Consider the following 10,000-nt stretch of genomic DNA (forward strand, 5'->3'; position numbering starts at 1 on the left):
CGGTGGTGGTGCTGCAGTAGCGTTGTCGCCTCACAGTAAGATGCTGTCCAGTTTGATTCTCAGCTAGAGCGTCTTCTGCATGGAGACATGCGTGAATGGGCGTACCTTCGTTGAAGGTTGTGCATCAGGGCCGGTAACTCGGCATGTAAAAATCAACTACCAATCATTAGCAGACCGGAGTTCCACTGTGGCGACCCCTAACTGGGAAAAGCCGAAAGACCCAACAACAAAAAGACCTGTCTAAACTGGTGTGTTAGAAGGATGCTTTCAATACCACCAAACTTTTCAAATATTCTGCATTTGCTAGTTGGCCATATATGTCATACAGAATGGGCTCTGTGTATGATCTAGGCAAGTATAAAATCAGACAAAGCCTTATGCACTTCAAATTGTGTTTGTGGAGATTTATTCCTTTACATTTCACAAAGCATCATATGATGCAATTTTAGGCTTGCATAATCCTCTACCATAAAATTCTGTTTGCGATTCAATCAACTAGACTGGTTGCTCATTTAGCACACTCAGGACAAACGTGGAAATGTCTCACCTCTAAGAAACTGAAGTCGCAAGTGGGGATCAGAGTTCTTGATTACAGCAGATACTGACTCCCCTTCTCCCGACTGCATAGCTTTTTTGTTGGGCATTACTCTGATCCTCAGTTTTCCTTCCCCAGCCTGGAACCACCATGCAATGACCACTGAGAGATTGAAATGGAGATAAGCAACAGTGAACTGCTGAATTTTGTCCCCTTCACTATTATTCAGCGCAGACACACCATCCCCATTACTTGCGCAGCTGGTACGAATTTTATCCCTGGCAATCTCTAAAACAATTTGGCTGGACTTCTGCTTTTTGGTGAATTCTAGATTCAGCACCTTCGTCAGCACCTTGCAATAGGCACTGGCCTCTGTGAGCTCTGTTTTCAAGAACTCGTCTCCCAAGTGATACGCCAGCAAAGCAGGCAGGCAGCTCAGCACCAGAACAGAATTCACTGCATAGCTGGAAGTAACGTTTGAACAGCCGAAAAAAATCGTTCAGGTACTTTTTAAATAAAGACAGCACAGTTAAGTCGACTGCTGAGTTTTTTCTTTTCAGCCTAGAGATGCATGTCTGCTCGTCCTTTTTATTATTTCTGCTGATGTCAGTAAAAGTAGAATCCCCATGCAAACTGCACCATTCCAGGATAAACACAGCTAATATAAACAATCGAGGAGATTTCTTTACTGTCATAACAAGGTTTGATGCAGTACTTACAACAAGAGCATATACCAAATATGAATAACCTATTATGTACAACTGGTTATCTTAATAATGCCAGCTAAACCAGAGAAGATTTCCTAATTTATCTTTTAGGTGTGTTCTGAGAATACCAGCCAGAATGATACTAACACAGACGATTTTGGGGTCATTTAGCATCCTAGACCAAGCACTGGTTATTGGTATAGTTGTAAACTCAAGACTTCTGCAGCTTCTGCTTAGTTTTTTTAAAGTCATCTGCCTAAACACTTAGAATAGCGAACTGTTTTATTTTGTTGAGCACATTCCTTAGGTACTGAGTTAAGATATGTTCTGTTCCAGAACATTAATTGGACTCAGCTGTTCAATTTGCTTATTAATCCTTGGTATCACACAATCATAGAAAGACGTGAACCACACACGCCTAAGAGAAAGGCATCTCAAATACTTTTTTTGTTTGTGAACTCTGACTTCTTTCTATGGTCTTGATAGCAAATTTTAACACTCAAAAACAGCCTCCTGCGTGGGGAATGTTGCACGGCACCAAAAACAAAAGTACCCAAACAGCAAAACGAAGCCAGCAACCATAAAGCAGATCCAATAAAATCCTTTATTGATAGATTCCTTATAGTAACATCAAATCAGACCGGTTTCGGCTGGCAAAAAGCACAGCCTTCTTCAGTGACAAACAGAAATAAACTGATGTTACAATTTAAATAGTAGTGTGAACTAATCTAATTGGTTCATTTCAAAATTGCTCATTTAGTCCAGGTGAAAAAAGTGCACCTAGTTTTGTAATCCATTTCTTTTCTTTGGTATCTAACATAGAGTGCCATCCTGTTTTATTAAATTTAATACCCTTGACCAAATCAATCACAATAAAAGAAAATCTGGCAGTTTGATGTTTCAGAGTATGTTTGTACAAAGCATTATTCATTTTTTTGTTTTTGATATTACTCACATGTTCAGAAATATGTAATCTCAATGGACGAGATGTCTGGCCAACATAGAAAGACCCACAAGTGCATGTGGCCAGATAAACAAGCCATTCACTACTGCAATTTGCGAAGAATGGAATGTCATAAACCCTTGAACAATTCCTACTAGTAAATTCTTTGGATTTGATAATTTTATCGCAATTACTACAATGACCACAGGGGAAACACCCAACTAGAGATTCCCCAGTCATAGTCGTTTGTAAAAACTGTACATTCCTTTCATTATGTATGTGTTTGTAATGGTTAAAGCATGATGCCAGATTCTTTCCTTTACGGAATGAAAATAAACATCTATCTGGTAATATATCTGATAATTTTGGTAAATTTAGTAAAATATTCCAGTTCCTCTGGACACTATTGATGAGTACATCTGAGTTCCTAGCATATGTTGTTACGAACCTGATCGGCTGTGTGGTCCCCTGATCCCTAGGCTTGTAGGTTAATAAATCTTGCCTCGATAAGTTGTTTGCCCAATTGCTGGCCCGCAGAACATGTCCCATGGGATATCCCCGAACACGAAATCTGTTAGTGAGATCGCATCTGTGTTCTTGAAAAGTATCCTCTTTGGAACAGATGCGCCTCATACGTATGAACTGCGATTTGGGTATATTTTTAACAATATGTGGAGGATGAAAGCTGGATGGGTGAAGGACCGTGTTGTATTCAGGATATTTCCTGAAGACCTGTGTACTTAGGTTATCGTCTGGTTGTCTTGTTATTAACACATCAAGAAAAGTTATTGTGTCAAGATGGTAATTAACAGTAAACTGTAAATCCCATTTATTTTCATTTAAATATGAAACAAATTCAGTCAAATATTCAACATCGGCCCTCCACACCATCCAACAGTCATCCAAATAACGTCTCCAGATATCAATTTCTGAAAGATAAATATTATGGCTACTATTGTAAATGATATATTCCTCAATATATGCCATAAAAAGGTCAGCATGAATGGGGGCAAAAGATGCCCCCATTGCAGTACCTTTAATCTGCCAAAAACAGATGTCTTGATAAAAAAAGACGTTATTCGTAAGGACATGCTCTGCAAGGCCCACAAGAAAAGAATTGAAATCTGGTTCATATAAATGGGCCTTATTGAGCCAATGAGTCAAGGCTTCCAAACCCACCTCATGTGGAATGTTGGTATACAGAGAACTCACATCAAGTGTACACATCAGCCAACCAGGTTCCAACTGTGTATCTGATATAATGTGTAAAAATTCAGTTGTATCTTGTAAGCGAGACCGAACATGGGTCAGTAAAGGCTTAAGATGTCTAGTCAGAAACAAGGATAAAGGTTCAGTAAGATAGCCCCGACCCGAGACTATTGGTCTACCCGGGGGGGGGGGGGGTGCACAGGGTCCTTATGTATTTTTGGAAGAAAATAGATATATTGGTTAATAGGATCCTGGATAGTTAGTTGTTGAAACACAGTAGTAGTTATGATGCCAGTGTCTCTGGCATTAATAAGGAACTCATCAATCTGTTTCTTAAATCTGTGTGTTGGATTGAGACACATTTCAGCATAGTAACGTCTATCAGATAATTGTCTCCTGGCCTCTTTGTCGTAATCCGACCAATTCATAACCATAACTGCGCCACCTTTATCTACTGAGATGATAACTATATCCTTGTTTTGTTGTAGTTCAAAAATAGCCTGTTTTTCACAAGATGACAAATTATTGGGTTTAAAACGGGTTCCAGAGCTAGTGAAATGTAGATCTTTGAGAATCATGCTCTGGAACAAATGTACAATACGATGCATCGGAGGAAGATATTTTGATTTATGATATATAAATTTATCATGATCATATGATGCAACCCCATCCCCAAATTGTAATTTCAAGTTGAGAGTTCTACAAAATGACATGACATCCTGAGCCAACAAATCCCCAGGCTATTTTTGAACTACAACAAAACAAGGATATAGTTATCTCAGCAGATAAAGGTGACGCAGTTGTGGTTATGAATTGGTCGGATTACGACAGAGAGGCCAGGAGACAATTATCTGATAGACGTTACTATGCTGAAATGTGTCTCAATCCAACACACAGATTTAAGAAACAGATTGATAAGTTCCTTATTAATGCCAGAGACACTGGCATCATAACTACTTCTGTGTCTCAACAACTAACTATCCAGGATCCTATTAACCAATATATCTATTTTCTTCCAAAAATACATAAGGACCCTGTGCACCCCCCGGGTAGACCAATAGTCTCGGGTCGGGGCTATCTTACTGAACCTTTATCCTTGTTTCTGATTAGACATCTTAAGCCTTTACTGGTCCATGTTCGGTCTCGCTTACAAGATACAACTTATTTTTACACATTATATCAGATACACAGTTGGAACCTGGTTGGCTGATGTGTACACGATGTGAGTTCTCTGTATACCAACATTCCACATGAGGTGGGTTTGGAAGCCTTGACTCATTGGCTCAATAAGGCCGACTTATATGAACCAGATTTCAATTCTTTTCTTGTGGGCCTTGCAGAGCATGTCCTTACGAATGTCTTTTTTTATCAAGACATCTGTTTTTGGCAGATTAAAGGTACTGCAATGGGGGCATCTTTTGCCCCCATTTATGCTGACCTTTTTATGTCATATATTGAGGAATATATCATTTACAATAGTAGCCATAATATTTATCTTTCAGAAATTGATATCTGGAGACGTTATTTGGATGACTGTTGGATGGTGTGGAGGGCCGATGTTGAATATTTGACTGAATTTGTTTCATATTTAAATGAAAATAAATGGGGTTTACAGTTTACCGTTAATTACCATCTTGACACAATAACTTTTCTTGATGTGTTAATAACAAGACAACCAGACGATACCCTAAGTACACAGGTCTTCAGGAAATATCCTGAAAACAACACGGTCCTTCACCCATCCAGCTTTCATCCTCCACATATTGTTAAAAATATACCCAAATCGCAGTTCATATGTATGAGGCACATCTGTTCCAAAGAGGATACTTTTCAAGAACACAGATGCGATCTCACTAACAGATTTCGTGTTCGGGGATAACCCATGGGACATGTTCTGCGGGCCAGCAATTGGGCAAACAACTTATCGAGGCAGGATTTATTAACCTACAAGCCTAGGGATCAGGGGACCACAAAGCCGATCAGGTTCGTAACAACATATGCTAGGAACTCAGATGTACTCATCAATAGTGTCCAGAGGAACTGGAATATTTTACTAAATTTACCAGAATTATCAGATATATTACCAGATAGATGTTTATTTTCATTCCGTAAAGGAAAAAATCTGGCATCATGCTTTAACCATTACAAACACATACATAATGAAAGGAATGTACAGTTTTTACAAACGACTGACTGGGGAACCTCTAGTTGGGTGTTTTCCCTGTGGTCATTGTAGTAATTGCGATAAAATTACCAAATCCAAAGAATTTACTAGTAGGAATTGTTCAAGGGTTTATGACATTCCATTCTTCGCAAATTGCAGTAGTGAATGGCTTGTTTATCTGGCCACATGCACTTGTGGGTCTTTCTATGTTGGCCAGACATCTCGTCCATTGAGATTACATATTTCTGAACATGTGAGTAATATCAAAAACAAAAAAATGAATAATGCTTTGTACAAACATACTCTGAAACATCAAACTGCCAGATTTTCTTTTATTGTGATTGATTTGGTCAAGGGTATTAAATTTAATAAAACAGGATGGCACTCTATGTTAGATACCAAAGAAAAGAAATGGATTACAAAACTAGGTGCACTTTTTTCACCTGGACTAAATGAGCAATTTTGAAATGAACCAATTAGATTAGTTCACACTACTATTTAAATTGTAACATCAGTTTATTTCTGTTTGTCACTGAAGAAGGCTGTGCTTTTTGCCAGCCGAAACCGGTCTGATTTGATGTTACTATAAGGAATCTTGATAGCAAATTTCTCACATATTCCCATAATTTATAGCCAAAAAGCACACCAGGACCTCAGGCAATAAGGAGGGGAGAGAGAGAGTAAAGATGGTGTGGGAGAAATGCTTGAGACCATGGCAATGGCACAAAACCCGGACTTCACATGTCCGGTTTTGAATGAAATTTGTAACCGGACAATTTGTCAGAAAACCGGACAGTCCGGTCAAAAACCGGACAGCTGGCAACCCTAATGGTTGCCCAAATAACAGAATTTTTTACTATGCTAGCGAATACAACTACTGAAGTCTGAATGTAAGCATGCTATCCTTGATACAGTGTATGCTACAGATATTACTGTGTTTATTACCTTATTACTGTCATCAGTAAATAGCAGATGGGTGTCTCAGAAAACTTACTATTAGCATTTGCCAGCTTCATGCTAGTGCAATGTATACAGAATATTTTACCTTATGGCACAGCCACACATTTTGTGATTAAACTACATACATGGAGTATTCCAATGAAGTGGAATTTACTGTTTCTTCCCTGGAGGCACTCCCTGCATGAGCACCACATACAAGTGAATACACATTGCAGAAGATAATACAGATCATACCTGTTTATTTCCGCGTGCCAAAATTAGTTAATTTATTAGCATCAGTAGATACACACACATACACACACCTTAACATTATGCCCCACTCTTTATTCACTTGTTCAGCAATCTACTGTCCTTTCTATCTGACCTTCACCCATCTTCCATTTAGCTCATCGTCCACTCTGTCACTACTGCATATCACTCTGTACTATGGCACATCATTTTTTATATCATCCATTAAAACAGACATTCTTGCTATACATCAGTTCCAAAATGAGACTAAATTAATGTGACCGTATTTCCTCTATGTACTAAACTGTCCAGAGTCTAGACCTAAGACCAGACTGCTGGTGGCTTATAAATATAGCTATTCACAGAGAGATGTTTCTGTTACATTTGATGATGTACAGAGAAACAGACTTTCATGAAAGATAAGAATTGCTTGACCCACACGTTTTGAACATTACTCTGTTACATACACCATAGTTAAATGCATAACTATTCCCACTCCATTGCAAGAACCACCCTAAGCCATCACAAGCATTTATTTTTAATTTCTTCTCTAATTTTGTCTTAATAACTTCCGTAGGAAAGATTTCAAAGCATTAACCACTCTCTGTATGAAAAAGGGCTTAATTAAAGCTGATATAGTAGTGCATTCTATCTTCAGGTGTGTATCTTCTTATAAACAGACTACACATTTCTCCTGAAAAAAAATACTACCCTGCTAGCAGAGCTGCTTTTTTAGCATACTTAAATGAAGCATTCACAACCATCTTCTGCCTTTGCTGAAAAGTATAAACATAGTAAGTGCCTTTATCCCCTCTCTTGTACAACGTCTGATGCACAACATGCACATTTTCTCTCTTTTTAAATATCTCCATTCTATCTACATGATTTAAGGGATTAAGTAAGTAACAAATGCTGTAAACATTGTTAGAACAACCACAGACAGTTTTCATTGTAGGTAGAGGTACACTACACCCACACTGTATGTTGTAGTTTATTTAGCAGTGAAAAAAATCATCCCCATATATCATGTTTCTGCACATGCTCGTTGACCTTATCTTACAACAAGTTTGCTTCAGTAGGAAAACCATGTTGACGTATAAGGGAGCAATAGAGTTATAATGGCAAATTGCTGTGCAGCATGTAACAATGCTTCTTAGTAGACAGATTGTAGAGGGATGTCCTGCTCAGGGTAGCACAGAAGGTATGTATGTATAAAACAGGAATCAAAAACGAAATCTGCCTGATGAAATCATCTGAAGTACTGAGGTCTACTTGATGAATTTCCCTACAGTGCGTTTCCTGTATGCCTACAAGCATATTTAGTAAGTAACATTTATATATTTTTTTTTGCATAAAAAACACGTCAGACACAATTAAATATGTAATTCCCTTCCCCAGCTGTACATTGTCCAAACTCAGAAAGGAATATAATGTCAACAGCACAGCAGTCTGCAGTAGATTTTGATCTGTTAGCCTGCCCTAAAACATGTCATTTTACTTACTGACATTGCATATGTAGGACATGGTGCTAAAAAAGGCACTTATACTTCCACTGGCTCTATACAGAAGGAAGTGACTGAACACAGAAGGAACAAAATCATGGCAAAAAATAGGAGTTGCTGCACCCAGCAGGATAAAAGCACTCTCATCAAACTAAGCAAACAACTCAGAGGTCAAACAAAGTCTACTAAAGCAAAATTTGAAGAAAATTTGGCCTCCCAGGCCAAGGACAACCACAAGGCATTATTTTGCTATGTCTCCAACCACAAAGGCAATACACAATTGTGTGTAGAGTTTATTATAAATGGATCCACCTATACTGAGCCAGAAGATATAGCAATCCTACTGGCTGACAAATTCAGCTCCAACTTTACTGATTTCTCCCCCTCAACCTTCCCTCAAGAAATACCATCAAATATAACTCCCCCTGCTATCGGTCAGGAAGCTGTCCTTAATTCTATCTCTAAGGCCAAGAACATTGCATCAATGGGCCCAGACAATACTCCAGGATGCCTTCTAAACAGCATGAAACATGACCTATCAGGCCTTCTAGAATTGCTGTTTAACTGTAGCCTCCAAACAGGCTTCATGCCTCATGAACGGAGAACAGCAACAGTCATCCCTTTCCAAAAAGGTGGGTCATCTACAGACCCTGTAAACTACAGACCCATAAGCCTCACTAGTCTCATATGGAAAGAATTATCATGGAAATAATCAATAATGGTACAGTAAACCACCAGCACTGGACCCAAACCAATTTGGTTTAATCAAGGGCAGGTCACCTACTCAACCGGGTGGACTTTTTTTTGAGAAGCTCACTAAAGCAATGAATGAGGGCAAAATGGTTTACACTGCCTACCTTGACCTGGCCAAGGCATTTGACACAATATCCCACTCGGGCATTGTTGACAAAGAGAATAGGCACATAACCGTATGTCATCTGGTGGATAGCCAACTGGATCACAGACAGGACCCAAGAAGTTAGAATTGGGGAGTCCACCTCTACAAAGAGGCCATTCACAAATGGATTCTCTCAGGGATCAGTCCTAGAACAGCTCCTTTTTGGCATTTACTTCTCTGAAGTCAAGGCCAATGTCAATGGCCTCTGGCTGACTAAATTTGCAGATGATTGCTAATTAGGAGATGTCACTGAATCCCATACTGACATAAATGTTTTTCAGGAAGGACTTACACAGACATACAACTGGTGTCAGAGCCATGGACTAAAACTAAATGCAAGAAATGTATAACAGTATCCTTCAGGCATCATCCACCCCTGGTAACTATTATAATGACATCATATCCTTAGAGTTGGCCCAGTAGTCAGTGATATTGGTACTATAGATAGACAGTAATCTAGCCTTTGACTATTGCGTGTCTACAGTAGTGAGGAAATCATTCTATGTTGCACAACTTATAAACAAAGGTATGGCATCCAGGTCCAAGGAAGTCATTGTTACACTGTATTTGGCATTCATCAGACATATCATTGAGTATAATGCACCCTTTGGTATGTACCTAACCAGGCATATCCAACAATTGGAATGTCCACAAGAGGTTACTCACTAAAAGAACACAGGGCATAAGTAACATGTCCTTTGCAGACTGCCTCAAGGCCCAGTCCCTGTACTCTGTCTCCTAAAGGCTGTTGAGGGAAGATCTATGCCTGGCATACATTGCATTGTCAGACCCTACTCTGATGGACCTCCTGCATATCTGCAAAACAAACAGCACAAGAATTACACATTCTAAAG

This window comes from Protopterus annectens, chromosome 17.part0, assembly GCF_019279795.1.
Source record: "Protopterus annectens isolate FY-2018-M chromosome 17.part0, PAN1.0, whole genome shotgun sequence".
Taxonomy (NCBI): domain Eukaryota; kingdom Metazoa; phylum Chordata; order Ceratodontiformes; family Protopteridae; genus Protopterus; species Protopterus annectens.